Source organism: Danio rerio, chromosome 23, assembly GCF_049306965.1.
Source record: "Danio rerio strain Tuebingen ecotype United States chromosome 23, GRCz12tu, whole genome shotgun sequence".
NCBI classification, from domain to species: domain Eukaryota; kingdom Metazoa; phylum Chordata; class Actinopteri; order Cypriniformes; family Danionidae; genus Danio; species Danio rerio.
In genome coordinates, this window is record NC_133198.1 from 36,559,723 (window position 1) to 36,585,165 (window position 25,443).

General features: G+C 36.0%; 1 long non-coding RNA gene across 15 annotated transcripts in view; it reads right to left on the reverse strand.

Annotated features, from left to right (window-relative positions):
* LOC137489140 (uncharacterized) overlaps window positions 1-17,604 on the reverse strand; it is a 52,292-nt gene extending 34,688 nt beyond the window's left edge. For 2 of the 15 annotated variants that reach the window (XR_012398625.1, XR_012398626.1), the window contains exons 1-7: window positions 17,478-17,604; window positions 15,628-15,817; window positions 13,035-13,136; window positions 12,246-12,384; window positions 11,726-11,873; window positions 7,043-7,085; window positions 6,266-6,529 (exon numbers count right to left, since the gene is read on the reverse strand). This is a non-coding gene — a long non-coding RNA (uncharacterized lncRNA). Of the gene's footprint in view, window positions 1-5,405; window positions 5,426-6,265; window positions 6,530-7,042; window positions 7,086-11,725; window positions 11,910-12,245; window positions 12,385-13,034; window positions 13,137-15,627; window positions 15,818-17,477 lie in introns of those variants that run through there. The other 13 variants (XR_012398618.1, XR_012398619.1, XR_012398617.1 and 10 more) reach the window with 9 other exon arrangements.
* Between the last annotated feature and the right edge of the window lie 7,839 nt (window positions 17,605-25,443).

Sequence of the window (25,443 nt, forward strand, 5' to 3'; positions counted from 1 at the left end):
CACAGAGAGACGACTAACCACTGAGCCACCATAAAGAACTATACATGACATTTTCATTGATTCATTCATTTTCTTTTTGACTTAGTACCTTTATTAATAGTCACAGCGGAATGAACTGCCAATTTATCCAGCATATGTTTTATACGCAGCATATGCCCTTCCAGCTGCAACCCTTCACTAGGAAACACCCATACGTTCATTTACACACATACACTACGGACAATTTAGCATTCCCAATTCACCTGTACAGCACTGGAGCACCCGGAGAAAACCCACGCGATCACTGGGAGAACATGAACTCCACAAAGAAATGCCAACTGACCCAGCAGAGGCTTGAACCAGCACCTTTCTTACTGTGAGGCGAGAGTGCTACCCACTGCGCCACTGAACATTATTTTACATTAACTCACTTACATGCACTTTTTATGTCATTCTAGCCAAGCTTTGAGTTCAAGCCTCCTTCAAGGACAGCAAGCAAAGTTGTTTTTACCATTGTCAAAACCAACCAAATAAATAAGGTTTTATAGTACTAGTAGCATGCACGCAATTCACAAACTATAACCATCTCAAATCACCTACACAGAAAAGCTATGCATATTTTCCAGCAATAATACTCCAGTCACAAACCTCCGGTCATAAATCCTCTAACTCCTATACATTCACACCAAAACAAGAACATCCCAGCAGAATCGACAGCCCTGGACAGCCCAACCAAACCAAACACAACAGGTGTCCTTGTGAGAAAACCAATGAAGGCCTATTGTCAGCAGCAAATTTACGAGCTGCCCTTTGAAGAGTGTGAAAAAAAGTGTGTACTTAAGAAAACAATAGCACTGAAGCAACATCAAAATACAAAAGTAAAAAGCATCTAACAATCAAATGCAAGTTTGATGGTTTTAATGCACTTCACATATAATTGTTATAAGCAAGGAAAACAGATGTTTACAACACTCAAAAAACCACTATTGCCGGTTGCTCATACTACTATAAAATGTGCTGAATCAATACAATTCTTTATGGGGGGTTTTCTGAGACAACTTAATTGTTTTGTGTTTAATGCACTCAAATTTGCAAAAACAATTAAGTAAAACAATCGAATTGTGTTGGGACAACATGAAGGATTTACGTGGAACCCAGTTTTTTTCTACAGTGAAATGAATCCATTTTTTTCTCTCTCCATGAAATGGTTGGCATGAAGAAAAACACTGCAGAGAGGAAATGTGCATCCTCTCCATCTCCAATCCTCTAGAAACCACTTCCTTAATATCCACCAAATAACCAAGTGTTTTCCCTCTCTTGAGCCTGCAGTTTCTCTTGACCTCGAGGGCTTGATTTCTCTCTCTGAGGCACACAGGAAACAAAATCACCCTGAATCACCCCTCTATATGTCCCATCCCTCAGCAGGATATTTCTCTGTGCTTCCAATAATTTCTGTGACTTGTGTGAATGGGCCTCTTGTGGGCTGATTTAGCAGTAAATTATTCTCAGTGTCTCTCTCAATCTGTTGGTGTTGTGCTGTTATTCTCAAACTCTGCATCCTGTTTTGTGGTTATTTTTACCCTGGTATTAGTATCCATCATGGGTAATTTGATCACTATTGGTCAGACTGCTGTTTACACCATGGTATGAACAGATGTCTAAGATGTATCTCCTGCATGTGACCACACATGAACGGGGTGACAGTCACTAAAAATATGATCACTAAAAAAGCACATTTCAAGTTTGATATCTTTTGTAGTAGCCTATTTTACTCATTATTATTTTGGTATTACTTAAACATTGAATGTGTATGCTTCACATACTGTATATCGGCACTGGTGGGGGCACTAAGGCATGAGGCCTATACAGCCATATCGCACTGCTACTTGTGTGATAGTGATGGGTCGTTCATGAATGATTCGTTCATTTTGAACGAATCTTCAATATGACTCGGGAACTACGAGTCCTCTCAGGGAGTGATTCGTTCATCCGCGCGAGCGCACATTTGTGCAAGTAGTATTGTTAATTTCAAGGCCTGATCACATTGGCAGAAGCCAATCATATGCGTTTAGAGCTGGAAAAAGAATTGATCCGCTCACCTCTCGAGTCCTCTATCGGGTCTGAGTCACTCGTTCCTCACGGGCCAATCATACACGTTTAGAGCCGGAAAAAGAATTGAACCGCTCACCTCTCGAGTCCTCGGGTTTGAGTCATTCGGTCACGTAAACAACGAATGATCATGGCTCCTATCGGCTCAGACTGTGCATTGATTAAGATTATATGTGACTGTCAGTGTAACGTGAATGAACCCCTAACATTTAAAGACATGAAGAGGTGAGCTGAGCAAAGAGACAACATGCCTTCATAGACAAAAGAGCAGGTAAACATTGAATTATTATTTTCTCCTTCTTATAGTATTCTAGTTATGACATATTTGTCGTGCAGTCAACCTTTTGGGTTAGTTGTAGATGTGTTTGGAAGCAATTCGTAACATTTTAATAATATTTTGGCAAATTGAACCAAATGAACGAAATGACTCGAAAAAAGATTCGTTCATCTTGATGAACGAGACTCAAAGATCCGAGTCAGTAAAATGATCCGAACTTTTAATCACTATTGTGTGATATTGCTCATATATATATATATATATATATATATATATATATATATATATATATATATATATATATATATATATTGCTGTACATTTGTGATCAGCTCATCCAAGATAGATGTTTCTGGAAGAAACAACTCTCATCTTAAAAAGCTGTTTTTCTTCCGATCTGTTATCTAGTTTCAAATAAGATTTAGCTTATTGCAAGCACTGGGTATGTTATCATTTACCCAAATATATAATCTCTCATCAATGATCAGGTCCTGTGTGACTCAGCCGTGACCTCCTGACCTGTCATATCTTCATCTGTCCATCTTTACCTCCCTTTTTGTTGATTCGAAACCATTAACATCTTAAATCACTCAATAACGTCGTCTAGCAACCCTTGAGAGACTGAAATCCCCCTCTTCTAATCTCAACCATATCACATGTCAGATAAACCAGCAGAAAAAGACAAGCCACAGTCATCTACCCTTTACACCCAAACTGACCACGCTCACCCTGATGGTGCGAAGGCCTTTGGCAACCCTGAGAAACTCCAATCTAGCCATATATTTCTCACGATAATGTCTTCTCACGGGCACAATCTTCCTCCCACAAACTCTCACTCCTAATTCAACTTCTACTCCCTTGCGAAATGATCAAGGCATGACAGACCAACATCAGCACGATGATAGACGTTTAGAGACTAGATCAACGGACCAACAGGCACCGCTGTCTTTTTCCCAGCCTTCCTTCGCCCATATCTTCATCAAGCGGGAATTGTGTGAAGTCAAAAATAAAGAAACCCTACTGGATTAAATGATGAGATGGGTCTTGCATGTTTCTTGTGAAGGGAAATAGCTGGAACTGGTTTGACAATTATACCTCATTGATTAAGTCCAGCTGTTTAAAATCTGTAAATGTGCTTCATTTTCCTACGCCCTTTTGCTTGAATTATGGGAGCAATTTTCATTACACTGTAAGCAATGAATGAAGTGGAGGGGTTTTTAACTGGCTAATATGAGATGCCATTATTCTCCTCACAATTTATCCTTTAGATATTAATGGTCGGCTTATTAGAATTAACAAATTGCTTTCAGCAGACTACTCCATTGCGATATTACAGATGTGTTAATCATTACAGTACATGGAATAATAAAAGAAAATAATGTGGAGGAGCAAACCAGTGAACTCAAAAGAGCTTTGACCACAGATATGCTAGTGATACTAATGATAAAATACCAAACGTAACGTTATTCTCATAAGGGATAAAAATGTGGAGCACAAAGCCAAACATATCTATAGTGACCTTGTTTCCGTTCCTGGCTGGCACGATTTAATCATATTTTCACAAATTGTTTCTGATTTACAGAAGACACCCATTAAAATGTAATTTAGTGTAGCAATGTGTTATTCATATACTGTGGTCAGCAGGATAGGCTTAACAATTCATATATTTATTCATTTTCCTTCGGCTTAGTCCCTTATTTATCAGCCACCACGGAATGAACCGCCAACTTATGTTGGTTTTATGCAACAGATGCCCTTCCAGACACAGCCTAGTACTTGGAAACACCCATACATTCACACACATTCATACACTATGGTCAATTCAGTTTACCCAATTCATTTCTTTGGACTGAGGGGGAAACCGGAGCAACCGGCAGGAAACCCACATTAACACAAGGAGAACATGCCAACTGGCTTAGCCGGGACTCGAACCAGCGACCTTCTTGCTGTGAGGCGACAGTGATAAGCACTGAGCCACAGTGCAGCCCCGGCTTAATTAAACTACTCAAAATTTTGTATTTTTACACTTATTATCTCTGGATTTTTATTTCCTTGGGATTTAATGGAATTAATTGAGTAGTTTTTGTCTGAAATTGTAATTATTTACCAAGTAGTTTTAAAAATGCGTACAGCACATTTACTTTCTCCCAAGTACATTTTTAGTGCAGTATCAGTACTTTTACTCTATTATTTACCTTCAACATGCAGTCACTACTTTATTTTTTCTTGTCTATGGGATTGGCTGAAGTAGAACAATCAGGGCTGTGATTCCTGTCCAATCAAATTGCACATAGAAATTAAATTGCATCATACTGAACTACCTCAAGACAAGGGTTATATATAAATGCAGCTAACCATTTGGATGCATTCAAAGTGTCCAAGATGATGTCCAAAATGGTCACACGCAATGACCCAGAGACTTTTTAAACTGGATGACGGATGTATGATGTCTGTAATGGCCTTAAACAATCACTAAATGCACTACAGAATGTTACGTTTTCACTCACGTACACACACAAATAGCATGTCAACGCATTAGACTTTCACAGTATAATACTCAATACTCTTGAGTACTTTTAAAAGCAATACTTTTTACTCATACTTTGAGTAATATTTAAAATAGATACTTTTACTCTACTTGCACTACAATATAAGTAATGGTACTTTTACTTGAGTAAGATTTTCCAATACTCTTCCCACCACTCAATATCCTTGATAAAAAAAGATTAAGATGTAGTCAACTAAACAACATTTACAATTGTTTATATAAACTGCTGGACTGCATTGCACTGTTCGGTATTAGATGAGCAGATCTGAGTGTGTGCGTTGATTGTTTTCAGTCATGTTACTGACATAGACCAGTCAAGTTTGACGATGTTTAAAAGTCATAGGCAACAATCATTCCTCATCATGATTATCATTAACAAAATGTTCTCCCCACGTTTGCGTGGTTTTCCTCAGGGTGCTCCAGTCTAAAAGCATGACATTTGCGTTGGGTAAAGTAAACTGGTGGTAGTGTGTGAGTGTGTCTGTACGCTACCTGACGTCTGCATCCAGATACTATTAAAAAAAAAAACAGTAATCATCTGTGAAAAAAGATTTATCAAAGCACAGAAGACAGCTTGGCCTAAAATGTCTTTAGCATTTTTTTTTAAGACAGCTTCCACTTTCATCCCTTTTTGCACATAAAAAGTCCATATCTTTCATCCTAATGAACAATCTCTCAGCATTTGCTTTCTATGTGACTTCACGATGCAAAACTTGTCATGCACTGAAATGATTTCATGGCCAGAGCATTAATGAGATGATGTCACCTCACCCCCCCCCCAAAAAACATGTTCAGCAACACCACGGTTTTCCGCTGACATCACCGTGCACAATTCATCTCAGCCGTGGCCCCTGAACACCCGATGCACTCAGGCGCTGTAAATAGATGAGTGCTGAGCTAATTTGAAGTGTACACTGAAGAGGCAACAGCTGTACAGCTCATGACAGTTTCTGCCTAAAAGCAAGGTCACCCCTGCTGCAAGACGTGTCTGATAGCAGAGGAACGCAACGCAGAAAAAGAGTTCAGAAAGTTTCTGAAAGCCTGCTGCCAACATATTAAAAGTTAATGGTGATTCTTTGCTTTCAGCTAATGAGTTGTAACCCCAAATGTTTGGAAAGACAACATGAAAAGGCATTCAAAACTGATTTTACTTCGGTTTGCAAGACAGCACTGTAGTGTACTTCTTGACGGTTCATTGAATTTTGAACAAGGGGTGGTACATTATGTACAGAGCTTCTAACTAATATTTCTGGTCTAAATATATATTTAATATAAGCTTTATATTAAGCAACTAAAATGATATTGTTTAAAATAGTAAATGTTTTTCAAATTTATAATTAATATACACTCACCGGCCACATTGTTAGGTACATGTACTAGTACCGGGTTGGACCCCTTTTTGACTTCACAACTGCCTTAATCCTTCATGGCACAGATTCGACAAGATACTGGAAATATTCCTCAGAGATTTTGGTCCATGTTGACATGATAGCTTCATGCAGTTGCTGCAGATTAGTCGGCTGCACATCCATGATGCGAATCTTTCATTCCACCACATTCCAAAGGTGCTCTACTGGTGACTGTGGAGGCCATTCGAGTACGTTCAAGAAACCAGTCTGAGATGATTTGTACGTATATATATATATATATATATATATATATATATATATATATATATATATATATATATATATATATTATATATATATAGAGAGAGAGAGAGAGAGAGATAGATAGATAGATAGTTATAAAAAAAAAAGTTTAAACTAATTTTTTTTAATCAACTATCACTAAATGTATTGAGTTTTCACTAAATGTAATGATTTTTTTCTCTTTTTTCAAATAATCATTTATCCAGCATTTAATGAATATATATTTCAGAGCATTGACCACAAATTGTGCTTAATACCAGGAACTTCAGTCAAAGCAGATAAATGTAGAATTCAGAAAACCTTGTTATTAGCGACACCAGTGGCCAGGAAATAAACTGCAGCCAACAAGTTTTTGCTTGTACATGCAGTCATGCATCTATAACATTCAACAAACTGAACATGATTCAATGCCATGATATGCTGACAACAAAGTTTTTTCTTGTCATGTGATTAGAATTTAAGAGAAATTGAAAATACCTTTGCGTTGATATACTGATAACAAATTCTGCTGTACTCTCACCTATCAAAAGGGGGAAAATTATAGTGGTTAGAAAACCGTAGTTTATAAATCATCATAGCAACATGACAGTGTTAGAACAAGCTCTTCAATTCACAGACATCATCTCAACAAATCAACTAACTAAAATAACAAGACAAACGCATATTTGAAACTACAGACTATAGATCCAGCTATTTGAGGCTAAAGTTTGATTGAATAACTTTTCATTGTATGAAACATTGGCATTAATTTAATAAGTAACACGCTTTTGAATTAAATTCATGTTAAATGTATTATTGTATTGCCTTAAATTGTTATGGTTAATTGTAAATTTGTCTTTTAATATGATTGTGTGTTGGTGTCTTGTTATGGTTTAGTAAATGAGTCTTTGTATTTGGCTTTTCGTATTGGTTTTGTTATAATTTAAATGAGAATTATTTGTTGGAACCCAGGAAGAATAACCACTACATTGGAGATCAAAATAAACAATAAACAAGCGTCTGATTTTTTCACATAAAATTCAGTCAACATCCTTTCATAAACAGCATATAAGTATGTAAGGTCTCGTCTTTTGTTTCATTAAAACTACAGTCGAATCGCCACCTACAGGAGAGATAGCCGTGTCTGTGACTCACTCTGGGATCAGCATTAAGGAAGTACTTTGATTTGTTTTGAATATATAATGTATTCAACACACAATCCCAGCAGGCACAGGATGTCAAAATGGTGTCAGATTGGCGTTGTACCCTAATATGGTGGAAAAAAAATTCGGTTGACATCAGAACCCAACGTCAGTGACACTTTGAACCACTTTCCAATCTAAAACCAACAAAATATCACAGTCTAATGATGTTACAGCTTGATTTTGTGTGGACGTTACCACTTTGAAGTCTATCAGTTGTTGGATTTTGGTTGCCATACCTGACAAATAAATGTCAGTATTTGACATCAATATGAAGTTTTGGTCACTTTCCAACACAACCTAAAAATCAACTTATTATGAACTTGTTATCGGACATCAAAATAATGTTGTCCTTGGATGCTGGCTAGTCAGTGAATTTTGGTCACCCGAAATCACAACCTAAATCTAACCTAATATTAACATTTTATGATGCTGTGTGCCAGCTGGGATATCTTGGCCACTGTTGGGGTAACGCATTACAAATAACATGAGTTTTGTAATATTACTTTTCTAAGTAACAAGTAAAATAACGCATAAATTAAAAAAAATAAGTAATAATATTTAAGTTACTTTTTTACAAATGGAACTTGAATTACTTTTTAGATGAATTAATACACTTTTAAAAAATAATTTACTGGATCAAAATTTGTGTTTTCACGTTGATTCACACTTAGTGAGAGAATGAGCTCCCCATGGGAACAGACAGAAACCAAGATGGCAGAGTCTTACTGTACATTTCTGTGATAGAAGTACTCTCGTTATTTTGGGGTATCCTCATTATTCCCATTATATTTGAATGGCCAGTGATTTTACTGAACTAATAAGACAAAAATACAAAAGTAGCAAACACTTTGCTTTTAGCTTTCATTAATCTGTATATACGGCATGTATAGCATTAGGAAGTTCTCAGAAGTTAACATTATTCTAATCTTTTTTTTTTAAAGATAATGAAGGTGTAGGTTATACAGTGTGTTGTTAAATGCAGAGCTCCTCTATTTAAAAAAAAACAGAGAGAAAAATACCCTGCATATTCGAAAAGAGATCAAGCCTTAGGCAGGTATAAAAAAGTAACTCAAAAGTCACGCAACGCATTACTGTCCACAGTGTAAAATCCAACTTTATCAAATGAAATGAGTGAAGCTAACTCAAAATGTACTGAAAGTTAATTCTACTCATCTGAAAAGAGTTTTGAAAAGAGTTTAATTAAATACCATATTACTTCAACTTAAATAGAGTAAGTTCACAGTACTCGTATAAATTAGTTTCTTAACTCAAATGTTTTGTAGCAGTCGGTTTCCTCAAATGGTTTGAGTTGCCTTAACTTGTTGAGTTTTACAGTACTCAATTTGTTTAAGTTCTCTTCATTTATTGTGCTCGAATTGCTTGTTTACTCAAATGGATTACGTTTACAGTACTCATTAGAATTAGTTTTTGAACTTAAATGATTTGTTGCAATCGGTTTCCTCAAATGGTTTGAGTTACCTTAGCTTTTTGGGTTTTACAGTGCATGAACACTAAGTAATGTACCTAGTTACTTTTTGGAGGAGTATCTCAATATTGTAATGCATTCCTTTCTTTTGAACTTTCCAGTTTGTAACTTTCCATCTTAGAAATACGGTCATCAGAATGTTGGCCCACTGCTCGCCCGTTCCTTAACAAACAGATCACCAAGTACAATAAATAAAACGAAAGTGATCACCCGTTAAAGTGAATAGCAAATAAGTAATACAAATGAGTTAAGGCTCCTACAGCAACACAAAAAAATAAATAAAATCATGTTTGCTGATTGTTCAAATTATTAATTTAAAATGAGCTGAATCAACAAAACTCCTAAGGTTTTTTGCAGGGAAAACTTAATTGTTTAAGCTCAATCCACTTAAATTTCTAAAAACAATTAAGTTAACTTAATCGACTTGCGATGGGACAACATTAAGGACTGGCAATACAAACTGTAAGAATATAAGGTAAAGTTTGACTTTTTTTTTTCTCTCAGTCAGGGAGGGTCTGACAGTGTTGCCGTTGGTCATGTCTCCTGAGGTCTCCCTCAGACTCACCATAAAAGGCAGATAAACGCAGATAAAACTGCCGATAATTACATAGCTCTCTCATCACTCATCTGCATGATCTCAGCACATGTGTCTGCAGATCTACAGCAGAGTGAGTCCACCATCATATGTCTCCTGAGAGCCACTTTAAAAGAGGATTACGCATAAAATAATTAGCTTTTTCATGAAAAATGTGCCTGGGCGCGTTCGATTTTACTGGAACGTGTAATTTACTGTACAACCTTCTTTGTTTTCCTTTCTGAGGTGAAGATTTGTCATTTGTTCTGTAATGTAAAAAGTATTTGGACGAGATTGCAGCCGTATTGTTTTCAGAAGGCACTACAGCGCCACGAGTGTTTATACATCAGTGTTGTCAGAACAATGGGAGGCACTGAGACTCGTGAAAAACTACAAAGGAAGAGATGGCAGGGAATAAGGATGAAAATTGATACTTTTTTTTCCTACCAGTGAGAAATGGTTAGAAAGGAGGCCTCTTCTCAGCAAGGTACAATTTACATTGAAATTTACACATTTGGAGCATAACAGGCAAATCCTTGTGTAAGAAAAGATGGACTGTAGTTTGAAGGAATGATTTTAAGGAAAGGTTACCATCGATGTGTTATAGGCACTTCACTTTTAGTTGGGACAACATGAATTTATTTTGAATTTTTCAAATGGAGGGCAACACGGTGGCTCAGTGGTCAGCACTGTCGCCTCACAGTAAGAAGGTCGCTGGTTCCAGTCCCAGCTGGGCCAGACATTTCTGCATGGAGTTTGCATGTTCTCCCCTTGTTCATGTAGGTTTCCTCCAGTTTCCCCCACTATCCAAAGACATGCACTATGGGTGAATTGAATAAACTAAAATGGCCGTAGTGTATGAGTATGTGTGAGAGTGTATGGGTGTTTCCCAGTACTGGGTTGCCGCTAGAAGGGCATCCACTGCGTAAAACATATGCCGAATTAGATGGCAGTTCATTCCGTGGCGACCTCTGAAATAGACACTAAGCCGAAAGGAAAATGAATGAATTTTTACAATTGAGCAAGATTTATTATTATTGCACAACAGCAAAAATTATATTTGAAATCAGTTTTTTATTTAACATAATAAAAAATTATATATATATTTTTTTTATGTTATTGTGAAGGGTTACATTTTATTGTATCTTAGAATTAATTATTAATTTATCATTTGTACTATTAGTTATTATTTGAATGTTTTTTTTTTTGCATTACAATCATTTGGATTTTGAATAATTAAACCCTGATTCATTTGACAAGATGTACATGATAATTACAGTAAAAACACTGTATTATTATTATTATTATTAAATCAATATAAACTAGTAATATTACACTCAAAAATGATTTTGGCCTTTTCTTCAAACTACTAATTTTAAAATGAGCTGAATCAACATAATTATTGGAGGGGGGTGGAGTTACATAAATCGATTTGTTTTGGGACAACATGAAGGAACTGTGTGGAACCCTGTGTTTTTTGCAAACCAGGCTCTTTCTGAAAATATACCTCTATATACATATTTGGAGAGCGCCAAATATGTCCCAGAAGGTTTTTTTTTTGTAGTTTTTGCAAATCCACCAGAGGCCGCTGTGTATGTTTTTTGAGATCTCAGATTTCTCTTGCGCATGCCATGCTGCTCTTCTCACATAAATCCAACAGAGGCCACTGTCGATTGACTGACTGACCGACCGACCAATCTCCTCACCTACCTTCCCTTTACCCAACCGAAAGTGTTTTAAAAAGCACCAATTAACCAGCCCCCACCCACTTCCCTAAACGCAACCAACAGTGTTTTGAAAACCAATACAGAAATAGAAAATCTCCATGATTTTTACCACGTTTTCAGATTTTACCACATTCTCATCCTGTTATTTACTTGTTTATTTAATTTTTTTGGCTTTTGTTTTTGCCTTACCTGCTTTCTGGAACCGCTCTTTGATGGACTTGAACCCTGTTGTAGCAGTCAGCTCTTTTTTGCATCTCAAGTACGTCGACGTACACTGCAAGCCACTGGTCAAAATGGTCACAGCAAGAAAGCCGTCCATATGAAGGTAAGCACTTAACTGCCATAGCGCGAAAAGAAACAGCATCATACTGGCCTGTTTTAAAGACAAAACGCAACCAAACGTACTTCTGGCTACATAATTCGCGATCTCCAGAAACTTATATAGGGCTACGGTTTCAGAATGAGCCCATGTTGGTTTTTTTCAATATAACATATAACAAATATTTTTTAAAAATAGCTTTTTCGGTTTATATTAGGCCTACTGTAATTTTATATTACATTAAAATATAGATTTGGGAGAAAGTGCACTTAACATTTATCACTATTAACAATATTAACAATATTATTGTTATTATTATTAATAATAATAATAATGCAACAGCACTTCTTACGAAGGCTTTCTACAGGCAAAGATTTTCTACAGACATACTGTATTTCTCTCTTCAGTAAAGCTTTCTTCATCTGACATGCAGCTGTTTTCTCAGTCCTCTTGGAACAGCTTGGCCATGTTGTCATGTTCTGTCTTTGTTAAAGTTCCTTTCTCATTTTCCTGCATGATGGCCGTGCGCCTGCAAATATATGACATAATTGATTTCGTATGCCTTTAACAATGTAGAACCTCTGCTGCAACATCTCTCAGGGCAGAAAAAAAAAAAGAAAAGATTTTAAATTGTATATCGTAGCACAATAAATTGCATTCTGGGATTCGCCGTGCTTATTTTATGTAAATAATATGAGAGGAACTCCTTTTGTGTGATGACATCTGAGGGTTTCAATGCCCCAGGTCACCCGTAATTTACATCATATGGGTGGGATTATCATTGTATGAATCATAATCTCCCCCTGCCTGCAAAATGAGGAAGTACAGCATGACAATATTCGCTATTACAGACAATTCTGCTCAGAAATCTGCAGTTACAGAAAGTTTCACTTCTGCCTTATGTTGCTAAGAGGATATTTCAGTACACATACACTTACTGAGAATTTCTTTGAAGCTAGGCGTGATTTAAATATGTTATCTCTAAGAATACGAGAGGAAATTATATCATTCAGCAGTTTTGAATAATCTGTAGTGAGCTACGCAGCAGTTAATATGTTGCCATAACCAACCACAAGTAACAACAAAGCAAACAAAGCAGCAAGTGGTTGTTAGCGGCTAAACTGTTTACAAAGTGAGTCACAAGCGCAGCTCACGTACAACAGAAATATCTCCACTCACCGCTGTTTTTCCAGCTGTCATGGCAGCCTTTGTGTTTTTTTTCCCCTCTGTTGTTCCTTAAGTTACTTCACTGGAGCAAGAACATCAAGTCGTTTCCGTTACCTGTGAAGGAAACTTTCATAGTTCACACAAGAACACAATGAATGCAGAAAGGAATGTACCTTATTAAGATACTCAGCCACTGTTTATCTAATCAGTGACTGAACAACAGCATAACAGTGAGACACAGGGCTGGACGATATGGCAAAAATCTCTTATCTCTTTATTATGAAATATAAATTTAATAATCTGTCAATTCAATTCCTTTTAAAGTTCACATGTATGGACCATGGAAGCACCTCTTTTTATTTATTTTATATTTAAAGCATATACTCTAAAATGTACTCATTCATATGTGATTATTTTTTCACTTTATTTATATACAGTAGTATATAAATAAAATAGTTTGATTATAAATTCAGAAATCTTAAATAAATATTAATAAAAATAGAAAACACTTGATGACAACCCTGCTCAAACAGCCAGCTTAAACCAGCCTAGGCTGGTTGACTGGTTTTAGCTGGTCAACCAGCCTGGTTTTAGAGGGGTTTGGGCATATTTCCAGGCTGGTTTCCGTCATTTCAAGCCTGGTCAGATTGGGAGATGAGCAGCCAAAACCAGCTGTGTCCAGCTTAAACCAGCCTGGAAATGGCCAAAGGGTTACATTTTAACCAGGCTGGTCAACCAGTTAAAACCAGCCAACCAGCCTAGGCTGGTTTAAGCTGTTTTTTTTTTCAGCAGGAAAATATTACATGAAATATTACTAAATAAAAGGTAATACTTTACAATGAGGTTGTATTAGTTAATGGAAGTTAAATTATTTCTTAACATGAACTAACAATGAACAGTACATTTATTACAGTATTTATACATGTTAGTTAATGGAAATAACGCTGTCCATTGTTACCTCAGTACTAGGGCTGGAAAAAAACAGACATTGAGATATTTTGTTTTTCTGCGATATTGCAATATGAATATAATTTCACAAGGTCACTATTTTTAAAAAGAACTGATCGTTTTACATTGATTGGGATGATTTCATGGGAGTGCATCTGTATAAAATGTACAAAATTATAAAAACAAAAAACAAATAAATGACAGAAACAATAATAAAACATCAAACATTCAGTACTTTATGGTTCTCGGAGGAGGCAAACTTTGTAATTTCTGGTGTCTAAATGGTTTAAATTTTCTTGAAATTGCTTGACTTCCTGCGATGTGTCTACTGCAGATGCACACATTGCGATATCAATGCTGAAACGATAAATTGTGCAGCCCTACATGGTACTAATACATAAATAAATGCTGAACTATGATTAATAAAATATTGTTCATCATGAGTTAAATACATTACCTAACATTAACTACTGAAACCTGATTGGAAAATGTGACCAAGAACAAAGCAAACTATAACCTTTGTACTTTCAAACTCACAACTACTGAATCTTGCCATGTTGTTATTTGTGTTTCTGTCAGCATTACCATGGTTGCATTTAAGATGGCAAATAATAATAAAAATACTCAAAAAGCATTACTCCAAGCATGAATTTTTGACATTCATTCATTTTCTTTTCAGATTAGTCCCTTTATTAATTAGGGGTCGCCACAGCAAAAAGAACCAGCAACTTATCCAGCATATGTTTTTTTTTTACACAGCGGATGCCCTTCCAGCTGCAACCCAACACTGGGAAACACCCATACACTCTTGCATTCACAAACACATACTCTACAGCCAATTTAGTTTATTTAATTTACCCATAGCACATGTCTTTGGACTGTGGGGGAAACCGGAGCACCCGAACATGGGGAGAACATGCAAACAGAAATGCCAACTAGCCCAGCCAAAATATTATGGTATCTAAATATGATTTGTTTAACTTTTCTCAGCCAGTTTTATTGTCCTTTAGGTAAACTTAATTTACATTTTAATATTATAAAGGCAGTGTAAAAGAATAAAGGTGACATAATTTGACACGGTAACTCAGTGGTTAGCACAGTCGACTCACAGCAAGGAGGTTGCTAGTTTGAGTGCTGGCTGGGCCAGCTCTGTGTGTAGTTTCCTCCTGGTGCTCCAGTTTCCCCCACAATCCAAAGACATGCAGTATAAGTGAGTTAAATAAAGTAAATTGGCTGTAGTGTATGAATGAATGTGACAGTGTATGGGTGTTTCCCAGTACTGGGTTGCAGCTGTAAAGGCATCCACTGCATAAAACATATGCTGGAATAGTTGGCGGGTCATTCCGCTGTAGCAACCTCTGATAAATAAGACTAAGCCGAAGGAAAATTAATGATAATTTGACTATCCAGTGATGTCACTGTTAACTAATATTAAAATAGTTTTTGGTCATTGGAATAAAAATATGTATATCATATCTAAAGTGTCACCTTCAATGTCAGCTTCTTGAATTAAACAAAAAATCATTAGTATTGACATTGGGTCCACCATAAAAAAGATTCTGCAATAAACTATTTTCCATTTGTCAACTAGCTTCTTTTTGCCAAGTTCATAACTTGCTCTTTCATTTTACAAGTGCATAAAACGGCAAAAACGTACCTTTCCATCATTCTCCAGTCACATTTTTACAGCTTTACTTCTCTCCTCACATGTTAGGTTTTCCTCCATTCGGTGTGCACCAGAGGGAGGTGTTAAATCTATTCTGAGTGTGGATGTTGGAGAGCACTGATGGCGACGGGAGACTGTTGTATCATTCTTTTTGTAAGCAGTACTGAATTCCCTCAGGCTCCTGTTATGAAGGAAAGCATTGTGGCACATCAGACTTTGTAAAGCTCTGATGGCGGAGAGTTGGCTCTGATCAGCAGACAGAGCGCATTGTTTTCAATTATTGCCTGGTCATTTATAAGAATACATACTGATTAAATGCTTTGAGTCACAATAATGCTTTGGTAACCAACGAACTTGTGATCAGTCTAATTTTAGCCAAGATATACAGTATCTGTGACTACAGCAGCTGTAAATCTCTTTTTGAAAACAAATCCAAATGGTAAAAGTAAAGGGTTTTAAAGCTTTATAAGATAATCTATTTAACTTTCACGTTTTATTTGAGAAGTTATGAGTCTTTGCGATAGTCTGCTGAAATGATATTCACTATTGTGGGGCCCAAAGTTAATGGGATCGTTCACACTTTACACTTAATATTTTACTGCCCCTCAAGTGATTCCAAACCTGTATGAGTGTATTATATTGAACACTAAAGAAGATATTTATGCAGTAAGCTGAAAAATCTGTAATAATTTACTTTCATATTAGGAAAAACAAATAGTATGGGAGTCAGTGGTTACAGGTTTACAGCTTTCTTTAAAATAGCTGTTATGTTCGACAGAATCTAATAGGTTTGGAATTAGTAAACGGTGAGTAAATTATGACAAAATTTTCAGTTTTAGGTGAACTATCATTTTAAATATTTAGAGGCAAAGCCTTTTATTCAGTAGATTTACCTGCATGTGCACAGACTTATTGTTCATCACAAGAATCTGCATAAATAGTGTCAATTTTGACTTTGATTTTAATGTACATTAATAATTTAGTAAAGGTTAAATATTCTACCAATGTCCTGTAAAATATATTTTCCCTTTTTACTTCTGTTTTTAAAAGGTAAAAACACATAGCCTTCAATCAAAATCGCAGAAATGACTTTGATATATACTAAAATAATAAATAAAATTTTAAGTAACATATGTTACACACATAACAGATATACAGTGGTAACACATTTGTAAGTTTGATGAAGAAATAATTAAGCTTTTGGAGTTATTTGTGGTCTAAAAGATTAAGCGAAAAGCCTTTTAAAGGCGAAAGGTTTTTCACTTTTGCTTAAAATGTTCAATATAATATATAATAATATAACAATGTTCGATCATCCTAGAAATGCTTATTTCGATCCTTTAGCATACTGTTTACAGCTAAACAGAAACTAAACTTTATTTCCACAAATTATTAGAGGGTGGGGGTGAGTATTGAAGGTGGAATTTCAATCAACAAGATGTCATGTTTTGACCATTTCGCTGAAAAATTTTACTATTGCCCACTAATTAGCGCTACAAATGCATGGATGAGGCCTGTTTACCGCAATATCAAAGCAGTATTTTGGTGCCCATTATATCATCATTCACACATCCTAAGCAGCTTGGCTACATCTCTATCGCGTCCATTTTGCCGTGTGAAATGTGCTAAACTCATCAGAAGACAATAACTTTTCACTACAAACCTATTTATCAACAATGTTTGGCAAGATATGCTTTTAAAAAGCAACATAAAACATTGGAGCGAAATATAATCGCCTATGTTTGGAGGAAAACAAACAAATTCCACGTGCTGTGAACAGCACACAAACAAACAGTCTATTCAGATGATTTAGCAATTCATAGTTTGCTTTAGTTAATTACCATTTGGATGTAAATGTAGTCCCGCTCCTCGTGTAGGATTAGTAGTCATTAGAAGCCTAATTAGTAGTCGTGATGAGTTTGTTCGTTACTTGAATGACAGGTTGTCAATCAGGCGTTGGAAAGCTCCGCCTACATTGAAATCTCTGTTCCAAAATAAAGCACCCAACTAACAATTTCTCAGTTTATTTCAGTTTGTCTTGTATGTTTTTTTTTTTTTTTTTTTTTTTTTTGATAGACGAATGAACTGTTACTAATTTTTAAGATTAAAAGACATAAAAATACCATTAACATTAGTAGGCCTACAAATAACCCAAAACTTAATAAATTAATATACAGTGATTGAACACTTTTCCCAGAGATGGGTTGCTTATGGGTTCATTCTGCTGTGGCGACGATTAATAAAGGGACTAAGCCGACAAGAAAATGAATGAATGAATGATTGAACACTCAAAAACACAGTTTGTCATTTTCCTGTAAATCTCTTTTCTGAAACATTTTTCACTCATTACCCTCTTTTGCCACATCACATAAAAGGATGTTGTTGTTAATCCACTGAAAGCATTGTTTTATTCCTGGCACATTCTTCAGTTTATCAACATCCACCTGATAGACTCATGAATGTTCAAGTAACCTCATTCACGTCATTCTGTCTTGGTATTCAGCAACCACACATTTCCTTACTGTTAAATTGCATTGAACAGTCATTGGTTCTTATCTGCATTCCTTCGGCCCTTCCGGCTTTTGGAAGCACAACACAATAATGAAGTCGAGTCAGGAAGTGATGGATGACTGACACATCTCCTTTACAGCTTCTTGAATATTGCTCAGATGCAGCAAAAAAAATGTGATGAAAGATATGCACTAACAGTCTATTATTTAGCTATATTTTATTTATTTTCATAAGCTATGAAAGAGAACAGCTTTTAAAGGTAGAGGAATATACCGATAAATGTTTGAGATCAGTAAGATTTTGTTGTGTTTTTAAATTATGCCTATTCATCTCACAGAGACTGCATTTATTTGATCCAAAATGCTGTAAAAGCTGTACAATTGTGAAATATTACAGTTTAAAATATTATTTTAAAATCTGTTATTCTAATTTATTATAGTTTTAAATGTATTTTATTCCTGTTATTTAAACCTGAATTTTCAGCATAATTACACCAGTCACATCAGTGTCATATAAAATCATAATAATATTTAGATTTGCTCTTTAAAAAATTCTTGCTGACTTTTTTAGCTAAATCAAATCAACATTTCTCGTCATCTCAACTTACATCAATCAAACTGACTAAAAATATCAAGCTAAACTTTGTAAAACTATATAGTTAAAACCTGATTTTCATTCAAAGCAACTTAAAATATTAGTTGTCTTCACTTTTTGTCATTCAATTTTACAGTATATTAAGATGATATATTTCTGAGCCCAACCAATCAAATAAATGCAGCCTTAGTAGATTATGATTTTTTAAATCTTACTGATCCAAACTTTTGTCAAATTTAAAGGGCACCTATGATGAAAAGCAACTTTTGTAAGCTGTTTGGATTGAACTGTGTGTAGGTATAGTGTGTCCACTTTCATATGGAGTGATATAAACACAACAAGTCTCCTTAAGACTTGTTTAAAATTTCCTGACGTTAAAATAGGATCCAAATAACAGTGATTTTGAGGCACACCTCAACGTGACGTAGGAGTGTGGTTTCCCCGCCCACCAAATTGATTGACAGGTGTTTCTATAATAACTTGTATGCACAGGTCCACAGAACATTTTTAATTTGCAAAGAAACTGGGATTAAAATATTTGTTACAACAATCTGTGATTTTATAAGTTTAAAATGTTTTTAAAACAGTGCAAGTTTGAAATAAAAACTGTATAATTCTTAACCGCTATAATCACAACGGCCGCATGGTGTCGATAAATGCTAATATCTGTGTGTGTTTATGTAATTTATAACTGTCAATCCTCCTTTTTTTCCCGGGGTTCTCCCATATTTTACAGTTCTATCCCACTATCATCCCGTAAAGGTATTTCTCCCGTATTTTTTGTGTTTCTCTTAAGGGTGGCAAGAAAAAATATTGCCAAACCACCAGGGGCCACCCTTTGCTTTTAAATGTGAGTCTGTTCTGTGCTTTCGCTTTGTTTAGACACGAAAACATTTTGAAATAAAATATAAAAACGGTGAGATTCCCCTTCCTTTTCATTACAAGTTCCGTCACCCCATGCAATCCTCAAAACGGTCATATAATAATGGTGAATGACTCCATTAGTGAAGTCCAATGGTGAAGCACTCTATAGTGATAAATAGACACTGTTTCCCAAACGGATTCTGTACACGCGATTTAAAGCAGAGCGAAAGTCTGGGTTTTGGATGAGTGTTTAAACAGACATATACACATAATTAATAATAATATATAAAGATGTCGATCTTGGTCTTTTTTTTTTTTTTCAAGCACAACTAATTTCTTCTTAAATGAGCATGAAAAGTTTGGAAAGCAATCAAATGTCTATTATTTTGCTAGATGTGTGCATTTTTAAAGTGACACCTGTTATTTAATGTAATCAAACGAAAAAATCTAAATAAACAAGAGATTCATTCAATGCTCTTTAATCAGAATGTGTAGGTTATACAGTAAAGAAACGGCTAATGAGATTTGATAGCTTGATTCTATTTCATTATAACAGCTGTTCATTTTAATAAGCTGAACTTTTTGCTAGTTTACTTGCTGCTAATGTATATATTTACTTTTCTTTTGTAAATAAAAATAATAAAGCATATTACTTTTATACTATTTTTATTAAATTGGGGATTATTTAAAGGAGAAAGGGGGGGGATCCCTTATTATGGTGGGCATATCCCTTATTTTCACATCCCAATGTTGACAGGCATGGGGTAGTGCAAACGACATTTGTGTGACTCATCATTTCAGAAAGGCTTGAATAAACTCAACCAGAAATACATAAAAATTAACTTACTTGTATTTTTGACTAATGCACTGATTTCAGGTTCATCTGTGTCTGCCTCTGTCACTGACTGCTGTTCATTGGATGTACCACAGGAGAAGCTGACATGCATGTGGGAGTGGTGGGGAAGGAAAAACAGCTCTTTTGTATTTAAAGCCACAGGCTACAAACAGCTACATTGTACTTAGACACTAAACTAGGCAGATTCTGGAGGCGATAATAAATAATCTGATGGGTATTTTGAGCTGAAACTTTACAAACACATTCTGGAAACACCAAAGTCTCTTACATCTTGTAAAAGAGTTAAAATAGGTGTCCTTTAAATTCATTCATTGTTTTAACCAAGTTGTATGAGTTTTTCAAGTGCATTTGCTTTGTAAAACCCCAACAAAAGCATCAGTTAAAAGCATACAACAGTGGCAGAGTTAATCCTTTAAGGACAACATCACATTTTAGGCAGCATGCGGCAATGTTTTCCACAGTCAAAGTGTACAGGAACAGAACACAAGCACCCTTGGGACAAAGAGGCATTTGGTCACGGTACCCACCAAGCTGCTTCCTCTCACAGAGGGGATACAGGAAAATGACCAGTCATCAAAACAGATGCATTGTTATGTTTAACATCATCAACAGACACCAGTTTGATAGGGTTCATTCACTCATTCATTAACTTTCCTTCGCTTAGTCTCTGATTTATCAGGGGTCGCCACAGCGGAATGAATCGCAAATTATTCCAGCATATGTTTTATGCAGAGGATACCTTTACAACCCCAACACAGTACTAGGAAACATCCATACACTCTCGCATTCACACACACACACATTCACACACACACACACACTCATACACTACAGCCAATTTAGCTAACCCAATTCATCTATAGCCTATGTCTTTGGACTGTGGGGGAAACCGGAGCACCCGGAGGAAACCCACACCAACATGGGGAGAACATGCAAACTCCACACAGAAATGCTAACTGACCCATGCCGGGACTCGAACCAGTGACCTTGCTGTGAGGCGTCAGTGCTAACCACTTAGCCACCATGTCACCCATTTTCCTTGGTTTTCAACAGAAAAAAGAAACTATAAAGATTTATAACCACTTTAAGGTGAGTAAATACTGAGCCAATTTTAATTTTTCAGGTGAACTATCCCTTTAACGCCACCCTTGATCTACCCTTTCCTAAATTAAATGTTAAAAGTAAAAGTGCTTATTGTTCAACAAGCCATATAGAGCCTTAAATAAGCCTTGTCTTTTCCCAAATGCAATTCTTCACCAGGATGTCAGGACGTTTCCTCAGGCCATCCCTTCCTCTGTCATTCTCAATGACTCTATGGAACATTAGAGACGTTCATGTGCTTATTGAAAGGTCTGTATGGTTTCACAGCATGTCTGTGATGCTATCATCATCGCTCACTTTTTCAAACCAAAAACAATCTTGTGCGAGCATTAAAGTGATAAATGATTGAAAGTGAGAACACTAAGCTGAAAGACAGGCTGATTCAGGCATCTGGGGTGTGAATAAACTGAAGATGACTGCATATAATGAGGTGTCGGATGGCTTGGCAGGCCAGATATTTGCCATAATTAAATGCAATATTTTGTTGTTGTCGTTGTTGTTTTAAATTAAGAGAGCCCTTGAAAATTTTGATTTCATTGGATTTATTTTGTATGGTCTGAGTAAAATGTTAATATATTTTTTGTTCTAGTTTAAAGATAAAGAAAAAGGTTAGATCTTTTTTTGTGTGTGTGTATGTATTTTTAATCAGGGATTTCCATGGAATATTGATTTCTTAACTTAAAACATTGGTATTGTATTGTCTAAAAATGTTCTAAATGACAACTTTTATTTGAAAGTTGAAAGAAAATGTAGATTTACTAAATAAAACAAATTAGTTTTGATGCAAACACATAAATAATTGCCATGAATCTGTGTTTTCAGTATATTTCCAATAGCTGTATACTATATATACAGTTGAAGTCAGAATCAATAGCTCTCCTGATTATTTCTGTTTAACAGAGACATTTTTTAACACATTTCTAAACTTAATAGTTTTAATAACTAATTTCTAATAAACAATTTCTTTTCTTTTTGCAATGATGACAATTAATAATATAAATAGATATTTTTTTCAAGATAGCCTACTTGTATTCAGCAGTAATAGGTCTGCAGTTGATCTGCAAGTACATATTCCAGATCTACTGTGGGTTGTTTTTGGTTCAGTTGCAATGAACAAGGGCAAACAGTGAACAAGACAGAAAATGTCATCTCCTCATGCAGCACAAGGTTTATGTCTGAGGAAGACGGCAGGTTTTCCCTGGATGTGAGCCTGCTAACTAAACATCTGCCAGGATCAGGAGTGCTTCTGCTTCATTCATGGCCCTCTGTCGCCCTCTGGTGGAACGGATCACTTAAATGTTGATTTTACTTGCACTGTGTGTGAGGAATTAAAGGGATAGTTAGATAGTTAGACCTCCTTTCTTCTGTGGGACACAAAAGCAGATATTTTGTTAGTAGAAGAGTGTTAGAAACCGGTAACCTAAAGGAAAACTCATACTGGACGACAAAGATTACACATCTTCAGCATTATTCAAAACATTCAATTCAATTCATCTTTATCTCTACAGCACTTTTACAATGTAGATTGTGTCAAAGCAGCTTTACATAGAAGTTCTAGTAAATTGAAACTGTCAGTCCAGTTTTCAAAGTTCAAGTCCTTGTGCGGCAAAAAATTAGGTTTGCTGATGGTGCGCAGCTTTCGTGCCTAGAGAGGGGTTTGGGTCTTTAATAACCTACGACAGTTTGCGCTCATTGAACAGTAAGAATGATTCATAAATCCAAATGAAACAGTCCCTTAAAAGTCCCGTCTTGCTTTCAGTTTCGGGCTCTGGCGCGTTTTGCACTCACACACAAGCATACCACGCCAAAGCCCAAGTGAACCATGCTCAGGCACACCTCTTCCAACCGGGCCAGGGCCGGCCAAGTGAACCATGCCTGAGCCCGATTCAGAGCACTCACACTCCTCAAACGATCCAGAAAACGGGCCTGAGCATGGTTCGGATAGCATAGTGCGAGTAGGCCCTAAGGGTAAATAAATCATGACAGAATTGACAGTTTTTGGTAAAGTACATGTATTATACTAATTGGGACTAAGTTATTACACATGTAACAGTAATGAACATTGAGTACACCACTTGTTTACTTTTCAGTAAGCCTACTGCAATCATAAAACTGGTGAACAGATAGGCAGGCCTACAATATAAGAAATATTTGTAGCACACTTATTAGCTTGTGAAATTACACTTTGATGTAAATGCTAGTTTCTGTAGTATCCCAGGTAGCAAAGAATTCTGGCCCAGATTTGGCATAAAGCTGACACAGCAGGCATTCATCTGGCACTGGCATACTGCATGTGTGCCAATCATGGCCCGGGTTTTACAGAGGTGGCACCGTCTTTAAGGCGGCACATAAGATTTGGGCCAGATGTCAAATGTAGTATTTGGCCCAGATGTTAAAAATGTATATTTGGACCATGTAAGTTTGGCCTGTCTTGACCCACATTTAAAATACATTTAAATTATTTTGAGTAAAGAAAAAAATCTTCCAGTCGGGTGTGTCCATAAAGCAAAAGTGTGGTCATAAAGCGAAATCAGTCATTGCAGTCGTGACACACCAACTATTCTGGCCCAGTTCAGGTCCAGTTATGGGTTATTAACTTGGCTGAGACTTGGCCCAGATATGGTCCATATTTGGCCCTTGTATGGAAGCCAGACCTGGTAAAATCATGTACCGTAATTCAATGTGGCATGTGGGCCAAGCAAAAGCTGTTTGTGTGGGCCAGACCTGGTATTTGATATGTCGAATGTATTGGTCTAATGTTTTTTGTGTGTGATGTTAGCTTGTGCTCTCATTATTTAACTGTTTACATTATTAATTTATATACATTTCCCACTGTTTAAGTATCCCACAATTTATATATTATTTTTTATGTTTGAAATATAGTAAGCTGTATTTAAAATGGCTAAGTATTTAAAACGGAAGCTTTTCCATTCAAGCCGACTTCATAAACTTAAACTTCTCACACACAAGCTAAATATGCACAGAACTACAATTCTATGCTAATTTTAAGGAAACACTTTCAGAAAGAGATGCAGTCAAAATTGTTTTCTTCATTTTAGATTTTATTTCACTCACATTTTCATATAAAACTTTGTATGTTTTGTCTCATCTGTAGGCAACAGTTAGCATAAGTCACTCTTACAGCGTACAATTCAACTCCATTCAGCCTCATTGATAAAGCAACTAGCTCACACACTCACATACACACACACAAACATAAGCACAAACAATCATAATGCAAGTTGATTTTCAGTTCCTGTAGTGGTCTTAATTCTGAGTACTTAAAAAAGGAGGTGTGATGAAAAAATGTAGCCTACTTAGCATTTTAGCTTCAAATACATTAGCATTAGCATCTCCTTTTCAAAGCCGTTAGGTTTTAGGACCACCACTCTAGGTCGACGGATGTACAAATGTAAAAATAAAGAAAGAACAAGACTGACTCTCTGTCTAACATGTTTAGGTCAATAGCAGGCCCTTAGAACATGTTTAGGGAAACATCGGTTTGTAGTTCAGACGCTGCTACAGACAAAACACATCTGAGTGCAGGAATGTGTGAAGGCATATTTTTTTCACATGGTCAACAGAGAAACATACATTACACACACATCATTCAAACATCATTCAGTACACAGAAATAAAGAGACATGCTAGCAAACAAAAGGCAACAACAGTATAAAACAAAACACTACAAAATACTTGCGTTTGATTGGTCGTTTGCAAAACTCTTAATTATTGCAGATTTAGGTTTGAATCACACTTTACAATGATAAGTCATGAAAAGGAGCAACTATATTAATAAATTCAGGATTAGATCACTCGCTTGTTCAAACTACTTATTTAAAACAAAGACTATGGCTGTGTCCGAAACCGCATACTTCCAT